This window comes from Peromyscus maniculatus, chromosome 7, assembly GCF_049852395.1.
Source record: "Peromyscus maniculatus bairdii isolate BWxNUB_F1_BW_parent chromosome 7, HU_Pman_BW_mat_3.1, whole genome shotgun sequence".
In the NCBI taxonomy this organism is placed as follows: domain Eukaryota; kingdom Metazoa; phylum Chordata; class Mammalia; order Rodentia; family Cricetidae; genus Peromyscus; species Peromyscus maniculatus.
Window position 1 is genome coordinate 103,514,013 of NC_134858.1, and position 9,575 is coordinate 103,523,587.

At 40.4% G+C, this 9,575-nt stretch overlaps 1 pseudogene; it reads left to right on the forward strand.

The window, feature by feature from the left end:
- The first annotated feature begins 7,966 nt into the window (after nt 1–7,966).
- On the forward strand, nt 7,967–9,021 carry LOC143274322 (AP-3 complex subunit sigma-1 pseudogene; annotated as a pseudogene).
- Nucleotides 9,022–9,575: the final 554 nt, after the last annotated feature.

A 9,575-nucleotide genomic window follows, 5' to 3' on the forward strand; every position in this document is an offset into this window, starting at 1 on the left:
GAACTTGTGGCAGATGCAGGTGAGTTCACACACACACACACACACACACACACACACACACACACACACACACACACACACACACAGTTCCAGGACAGCCAGGACTAGCTGGAAAAAAACAAAAACAAAACCAAAACAAAATAAAATAGGCCCCTATTAGCCCATAGGGAGTGGTACTATTAGAAGGTGTGGCCTTGTTGTTGTAGGTGTGGCCTTGAGGAGGAAGTGTGTTACTGGGGATAGACTTTGAGGTTTCAGAAGCTCAAGCCAGGCCCAGTGGTTCCTTGTTTCTTCCTGCTGCCTACAGATTCAGATGCAGAACTCTGAGCTCCTTCTCCAGCTCTATGATTTCCTGCACATCACCATGTTTCCTGCACACCACCATGCTCCCCGCCATGATGATAATGGACTAAACCTCTGAACTGTAAGCCAGTCCCAATTAAATGTTTTTCTTTATTATAAGAATTGCTGTGGTCATGGTGTTTCTTCACAGCAATAGAAACCCTAACTAAGACAGCCCTCATCCTGACTGTTTTAGAACCCCAAAAGCTGAAAGACTAGAAGAATAAATTGTGTAAAGACTTCAGATTTCCTTTATGTACTTTTTGAGTTGAGTCCATTAAAGTGCCTCATCACAATATTGATTTTGTGCATGAATACTGTGAGTGTTGTTTTGTTGATGTGTCATAGTAAACAAAGAGCACTCCTTTTATATTATCTGTGTTTACATAAGATATTTGTTGTGATATTTGTTCTTCTGCTGATTTGGTGACTTCTGTCAGTGGTTTATTTTTGTATCAGGTGTTTCCAGGTTGTTGGTGTTCCACTCAAAGAACTCTAGAAGTATGCATGTGGTGGTTTCAAAGAAAATGGCCCCCAAAAAGAGTGGCACTATTAGGAGTTGTGGCTTTGTTGGAGTAGGTGTGGCCTTGTGTAGAAAGTGTGTCACCATGGGAGTAAGCCTTCAGGTCTGTAGACAGAGTTTTTGTCAGCACCACGAGCTCCAAATGAAAACACAGAGACTTAACATTAATTATAAATGCTCAGCCAATAGTTCAGGCTTGTTATTAGTTGACTCTTACAACTTAAATTAACTCTACATTCTATAATTAATCTACATTCTACCATGTGGCATTTTCTCTTTTTCATCTTGCACCTCCTGTTTCTTCTCCGTATCTGGCTAGCGAATCCTTTGATTCTTCCATTCTTCTTTCCAGTGTCCTTAGTCTGGTTCTCCCACCTAACCTTATCCTGTCCAGCTATTGGCCAGTCAGCTTCTTTATTAAACCAATCACAGTGACATATATTCACACAGTATAAAGGAATATTCCACATTTCCCCCTTTTGTCTAATAAAAAGGAAGGTTTTAACTTTAACATAGTAAAATTACATACAACAAAAAGCAGTTATTAAGAATTACAGTTACAATATCCATTTGTATTTGGCAAAATTAGAGAAAATACTCTATTATTTATTTTATCTTTGTGAGTCTGTTATGCCCAAAGTCTGGATCCAAAGAGATCACCAAGAGACCAAATCCAATGCAAAAACAGTCTTTAATACAAATTGACTCGAGCCTCTCTGCCCAACAGATGCAGCAGCCCAGCAGGAGAGACCTTGAGCAGCACAGGGTGAGGGTTTGTATAGTGACTTAGACAAGGCGGCCCACTGGGGGGATTCCAAGACTACTCAGTTACAGACCTGGGATTGGCTCAAGCCCTGGTTAGGAATACCTGGACTGAGCTGATTAGCTGTCTTAGCTCTAGGGAATTGAAACATTTTAGTTTCATCAGAGGGACACCTAGAGTGTTTGTCTGCTTCTGATTGGCTCTCCCCTGTAGGGTGAAGCATCCATAGCTTCTGATTGGCCTTTCCCTGTGGGGTGAGGAGTTCATGGATTTCTCTATAGGTAAGGCAAAAGGTTAGGGGCAGTTTGGAGTGTGGGGGGGGGGGGGGCATCCTTCTTAGGCCTTTTTACGGTGGCTGCAATTCTGCTGAGGCCTGGGTCTCTCAAGTCTAAAGTTTTATACCTAATTTACCTTTTTATCATAACTAAGGGAAACTTTAAGTCTAAGGGTGAGATGTTACCTAACAACAGGGACATCTGGCTGCCTGGACAATCACTTAAAGTTTTTCTGTAACATTGGGGCATCCATCTTTGGCCTATAGACCCTAGTATATCTGACAGATTTTTCTGAGAAGCAGGGAATTTTGAAGGATGGTCCTACCCTGTCTTGGTAAAATTTGGCAGTCTTTATTTTTTATTTTTTTTTATTTTTTTATTTTTTTATTTTTTGCATTATGCTGGTCCAGTTTAGACAATAACTGTCAGCAATTGAGGCAAGGACAGTTTCTTTCTTCCAAATGACAAACACCATATGGAGTTTCCTCAATGCCCATCATCTTCTTTGAAGTAGATTGGTGCTGCCAGAAGCAGACAAGTCTCACTATCATGAAAATCCTTAGGTTATTAAATATGTTAAATGCCATATTCTGTAGGTCTTTGAAGTGTTTGAAGACCATCTATCTATCTAAATATATCTGTGTATGACCTTGAAAACGTACCTAACATGACTATAAGTTTGACTATTACAGATGACTATTAATCTGTATTTCTTACTTATACATTACATTTTTAAATGAGCTGCATAAACACAATACCCCAAACAAGAGTAGAAACATACATACAGTATAACAAAAATAACTTTAAATTCATATCAAGCCAGCCTGGTCTACAGAGCAAGATTCAGGACAGGCACCAAAACAACACAGTGAAACCCTGTCTCGAAAAAACAAACAAACAAACAAACAAACAAACAAACAAAAATTTGTATCAATATACAAAAATCCATACCAATGTAAAATATTTTGAAATTAATAGTTGATTTTTGGATTAAAGTAAATTCAATAATCTACCCTTTTTTCCTATCATTCCTATATCATATCCCCCTTTTTTCCTTTAGAAAGAGATCTTTTGTTTAGTCTTTTTTTTTTTTAACTAAGACCCATAACAATTTGTAAGCAATGCCCCTTAAATGACAACAAACATCCATAACTCATCTTTTGGGAATGTGGGTGTTGTTTTTTCTAGACTGCTTCCTGTTGTCTAGGGGTACTGGAATCTTTGGGGAACCTTGAAAAAATCAGGATAATTGTTAAATCTAGCTGTAGTATTCTGTGAGGCTGAATCATCTCAGTCAGAAGCCTTGAAGATGCTCTGGATGCTGGATCACCTGGTCCAACATTTTTATTGGTCTCTGGTCCCTTTGCTCTGAAAATACATAAACTTTTAAAGGTAATATACATATATGCATTAATACAGTGAACTGTGCATTGTAAACAAATTAGCCAAAGAAGACGTTTTGTTTTATGTTTGAGCAGGTAAAATAAACATCACATGTTATCAGGGTCTATGGGGGTTCAGCCCCTCGATAGTCCCCTCCCAGGGTCTGGGAAGAATCTACAACTAGCTGATAATTAATCTTTGATGAAAAGAAATGAATCTATGTACAGGAGACTCCTTAGTTCATACACTTTATTATTCTGTGATAGTTCTCTCTCTACACAGCTTCTATTCTGTTCTCACGTCTAGCTCCTTTCTTGCCTGATTTCTCTATATTTATCTACTGTCCCCTCTAGGTTCTATCTTAATTCCTTCATCTAGTTCTGTCCCTTCTAGGATCTCATCTATCTAGTTCTTTCCCCTAACAGCTCCTCTCCCATCTCCTTCTCTCTCATCTGGCTCTTCCTCATCTTGTTCTTCCCCATCTGGCTCTTCCTCATCTTCCATCTCGCTCCTCTAGTCCTCTCTTCTAGCCCTTCAATCTAGTTCTTCCCCATCTCAGTTTGTTCCTCTCAAGTTCTTACCCATCTAGTTCTTCTATTCTCTTTTCTCTTCTCTGTCCTGTGCCCTGGAAGTCCCGGTATATAAAAGGAGGATCCGAGCTAAATTGTGTAAAGCTATTACTTAATGTCCACTTCTCCTAGGCGGTGTCTCCTTGTGGCATTTACCTTAAGTCAGGAGACTTGCAAGTGGGCTGCTATCATTGTTATCCTTGGAAGTTGGGCACCCACCTGGGTGGTGTTTCCTGTAGTCCTTGAAAGTGGCTAAGGAAGATAATCTGATTGCAGAGAAAGCCTTTCCTGAAGCTGTTCTCCAAATTCCTGGAATGTATATGTCCAGAGAGTGATCAGTCCACACTGTTAGCCCTTCTTAGGGAAAAGTCAATTGGGAAAACTATGAAGGCACACATGATTTTCATAACAGAATACAGCTGATATATAACAAGCCAAGTAACACCAAAAACTCCTTGGGATTTGGCTTCCTCTGGAGGAATTTCCTGATTCCTCCAGGTAGTGACTTTGCCATAACCAGCTGAGTTCTTATGATATATTCCTGCGGCCTGCAGCAACATGTCTTGTAGTTCTTCTAGCAATACATATTTACAGTGTACAAAGGTTGTTCCACAGCATTTATTCCACAGAGATCTCCTATGCTCAAGGTACTCTCAGTGTTAGACCATTTCCTGTTGCCTGCAAGATGAAGGACTCTCAGCTACTTCTCCAGCACCATGTCTGCCTGAATGCCTCCATGCTCCCTATAATGAAGATAATGAACTGAACCTCTGAAACTATAAGCAAGCCCCCTCAATTAAATGTTTTCCTTTATAAGAGTTGTCGTGGTCATGGTGTCTCTTTACAGAAGTAGAAACCTAACTAAGACAAAGCATGAATAGCAAAGTATAAGTACAAGCCAGCTGTACTGTAGGAAGACATCTTCTGAGTGACATTTACTCAAGAGCACTCTCTGGAGTTTCTTTCTATGGGTCTGGGAGAGGTTGGTTACTAGGATTGGCAGGCTTGGATTATGTGAGCCTTTGTTCACATGAATTGTGCATGTCCTTTCCCATGATGCTTCTAGATTTAATCATATGCATTCTCAGTCATTCATATGCATAAGATAACATAAGTAAAGGATTTCCTCTAAAAGTTCGCACAGAGGATAATTTCCCTTACTGAGTATGAAACCAATCAGTTCAGACTAGATCTACAATATCCCCTAGGTCCCAGATGTGTTCCAGGATGTGTTTGATCACACAAAGGAATTACTAGGGGTTATTAGGGAGCTATATGTCAGAATACGTTTTCATTTAATCACAGCTGAATGCATACAGTTCTCAACCATAATGCTATGCATTTATACATTTTGTGTTTGGACCTATTTCTTTTTTTTTTGACAGTGAGACAGGGTCTAAAAAAATTCCTCAGGGGGTGGCAGGTTGAGTCTGCCACCCTCTTGCCTCAGCCCCACAAATTGCTGGGATTCTAGACCTACACCAGTCCTGGCCAAGTTACATGGATTTTTATATGTGTCTATGTACTAGAGAACAAACTTAGGCTTTGCAAGCCTATTTATTTATGAATAAGCTTTGTCTACTCATACTCAAAAGACTGTTGTTAAAACAGGCCAATTTGTATTTCTGGGACTGCTTTGGGTGCTAGGTTGAGATATTTTAGGTAGGGGAATCCTGGTAGAGATGCCCAGAAGATAGCTGAGTGAGCATCCGAGTTTTAATCTTACTGAAGTGGAGAGTGAGTTAGAGATTTATTTAAGGCAGGAGATGAGTCAAAGTCATGCATTTATCTTTATCAATAAAAACTCGGAGGTTAGATATTGGGGTAAGAACCTGAATGATCAGAGAAGTGGCGGAGGGCAACCAGTGACCTCCTATCTCTGTTGTTCATCCATCCAAAAGGGCTGAGACTCTCTCGAAGCCCCACTCTACTACTTCCTGTCTCTCTATCCTCAGTCCTCCAAAACCTCTATGGTTAATTTTAGTCAGCTAGTAGCTAGCTCCGCCCTCTGACTCAAAGCAAACTTTATTGTCAGAACGCAATCAAAATATCACACAACATCAATGTCTCCTAGGTAATTAGTATTAGCGGACAAAGGAGGATGTCTGGGGGCTGTTGTGGAAAGCCATACACGTATCTGAATCAATTAAGAATTGTATATGAACAAAGAAAATTCTGTGAGGGACACACCTTTAATTCACCCCTCTTCCTGAAGAGATGGAATTGCCTGCCTGATAAAAAAAAAAAAGCATTGAAGGCAGGTGGGCAGGAAAGAGCACAGCAGGAGTTACTGTAGAGGAGAGTGACAAAAATGGGGAGAAAACGCTATTCGAGGAGTGTCCTCAAAATCCAGAGGGGAGAATGACGGGATTGTCACATAGGAGAGAAGGTTTGGGTAGCAGTGAGTCAGAACAGCATGAAACAGTGAAGATGGAGAAGTACCTAAGGAGGCAGAGGGGAGAGAAAGGAGGAAGAACTGGTATTCACGGGAAGATAGGGAGAAATACTGGTGTTCGCCAACAGATGCCCCATCTACAACGGTGTCTATGAAGGCCACAGCCATGTGGTTTGGGACAAGTTTCTTCATCCGGCAGTTATAAGTACTTAATGAGTTGTTTTGTTTCCATTAATATGCTAACACATCATTAAATGCTCCTAATAGTCTCTGCTGTATACTAAACACTCAAAAACGGAAATTCTGAGAATAAGATGTCATTATTTTTAGCATCACACAACTATCATGAAGCGCCACATGTTTGTACAACAGGAAAGTTGAACTTGAAATAGACTTTAAAAATCTCATCAGTACTAAAACCACAGAGGCAAATTAAATAAAGATTAGAGGAGAGCCAGGAGCATGGGAATTGGTGTCCTCAGCATTTGCTGTTATTTGTCGTCCTAATTAGCGTCAATACTGTTAACAGATAGTGTGGCGGCTTAAAGAAGCAGGTGACTGCACTTCTAACTGGAAGTGAAATAAACGCTCACTCCTGGGAGGTGGTATTTCTTCTGACTCCAAGGAACCAGCTGCTGCTATGAAAACAGTTAATTGGATTTTTCCCACTTCCCTCAGAAAAAGCTTCTCAAAGAGCCCATTCTCTTTTGCATTGGGAAGTTCTACACTCAAAAATCTCCTTCTAGCATCTAACTATCAAGGCTTTAAGAAAAGCCTGGTATTCTGACTACTGGGTTCCCACCCATGTGCCATTCTAATGAGAATACATTTAAATGATTAATGAGTGATTTTTCTGTAAGGCCGAAAGGCAAATGCTTTCCAAAAAAGTTGATGAACAGCTGGTGAGATGGCTCGGTGGCAAAGGTACTTTGCCATCAAACCTGGTGACCTGAGTTTGATCTCTGGAACCCACATGGTGGAAGGAGAACTAATTCCTTCAAGTTGTCTGTTGATCTTCACACACACACACACACACACACACACACACACACACACACACACATAATAACAAAATTGATAAAATATTCTTTTGATATAGGGTCTGTAGTCGTAAGTTTTTTCAGGTTCCACATTCCTCCGGTCCTGCCCCGCCCCACGGTCCCTCAGCCGCTTATAAAATAATCATTCAGAGGCTTGATATTAATCAGCAATAGTATGGCCTATTGCAGGCTTCTTTTTAGCTAGCTCTTATAACTTAACCCATTTCTATTCATTTATAAGTTGCCAGGTGGCCGTGGCATTACTGGTCTGCTGGCATCTTGCTGCTCCTTCAGCGGTGGCTGGTGTCTCCCCCACTCTGCCTTTCTCTTCCTGTCTCTCTCCTTGGATTTCCTGCCTGCCTCTAAGCTGCCTTGCTGTAAGCCAAAACAGATGTATTTATTAGCCAATGGGAGGAACACATATTCACAGCATACAGAAAGACATGCCACAGCAAGGATCTAATTGTGTGACCTTGGCTACCCTGAAATCCATTATACAAACCACACTGGCTTTGAACTCACAGAAATCTACCCATCTCTGCCTCCCAGATGCTGGGATTAAAGATGTGCACCACCACATCTAGCAATAAAAAAAAAAAATCTTAAAAAAAAAAGAGGGCGCGGGAGCGCGCCCGCGCGCGTGCGCGGGAGGGGGCGGGTGGGGGAAGCAGTGGCAGCAAGCTCCCAGAGGCGAAGCTCGCGCGCCCGCCCCCGCCCTGGCCCCAGCGCCCACCCGGTCGGCCCCGGCCCAGCCATGATCAAGGCCATCCTCATCTTCAACAACCACGGGAAGCCGCGGCTCTCCAAGTTCTACCAGCCCTACAGTGAAGATACGCAACAGCAAATCATCAGTGAGACTTTCCATTTGGTGTCTAAGCGAGATGAGAATGTTTGTAATTTCCTAGAAGGAGGATTATTAATTGGAGGATCTGACAACAAACTGATTTATAGACATTATGCAACACTATATTTTGTCTTCTGTGTGGATTCCTCAGAAAGTGAGCTTGGCATTTTAGATCTAATTCAAGTTCACAATATTCTTGCAGAAATGGTGATGGGAGGGATGGTATTGGAGACCAACATGAATGAGATTGTTACACAAATTGATGCACAAAATAAGCTGGAGAAATCTGAGGCTGGCTTAGCAGGAGCTCCAGCCCGTGCTGTATCAGCTGTAAAGAATATGAATCTTCCTGAGATCCCAAGAAATATTAACATTGGTGACATCAGTATAAAAGTGCCAAACCTGCCCTCTTTTAAATAAAATATTAAAAAGGCCACTCCCAGGTAAAATCCAGAGGGAAAGTCATCTAAGTTTACCATGCAGTTGTTTACCAAAAATAGAGGAGTCTTAACTTGGCTCTTGGATTGAAGTCAAGGTACTGTATAGAAGCTGCATAAACTCAGTATGAAAGTTCAATGTTGCTTTTCTTGCTCAGTGATTTTAAAGAAATTGAATAGTTCCCATGTGATTTTTTTTTCTTTTCTAAATTGCATTCCTATGCCCACATAAAGGCATGCCTCTATATATTGGCTATTACAGTATTTCGAAAAGTGAGATGTTTCTTTAATTATGTACAACCCAAAATGTTGATGTTTTGCATGGATCACAAGTGCAGCATTCTCTAATTCTTCCTGCTGTTTGTCACAATTGTTATTTAAAGAACCAAGTATGTATTGCATGAAAACATGACCTTTTCCTTAGTTTAAATAAACTCCAAGGTAACTGGACTTCTAAAGTAAAAAAAAAAAAAAAGAAAGAAAAAAAAAAAGAAAGAAATCAAGTATAGTAATTTAGTGGTAGCGTGGTTGCCTACCATGTGTGAGACCCAGCACATAAAAAACACACTCTGTCCAAGAACATAAATACAGGTGTATTTTTTTTAATTACCAAAAGTAGATGTTAAGATAACTCATGATTTTGTCAACTAGAGACCGTTACCGACCCCACCCAATCAGTTCTAAGACTTCTATCTATATTTATGCTGTCTAATAGTTCATGTGACCACTTGGAATACAGTAGAACTGAATTTTACATTGTACTTAATTTTCATTCAGTTAAATTAAAAACTGATACTAAAGAGATTGAATTTTTTTAAGTGTGCCTTGAAGAACTCAAACATGTGAATCTCCCTTTTCTTTCTCATCATTATTTATTATTGTTATTATTATTATTTGTTCTGGATAGTTTTATGCCAACTTGACATAAGCTAAAGTCACCTGAGAGGAGGGAGCTTCCATTAAGAAAATGCCTCCATAATACAGGGCAGTACTCAAGCCTGTTG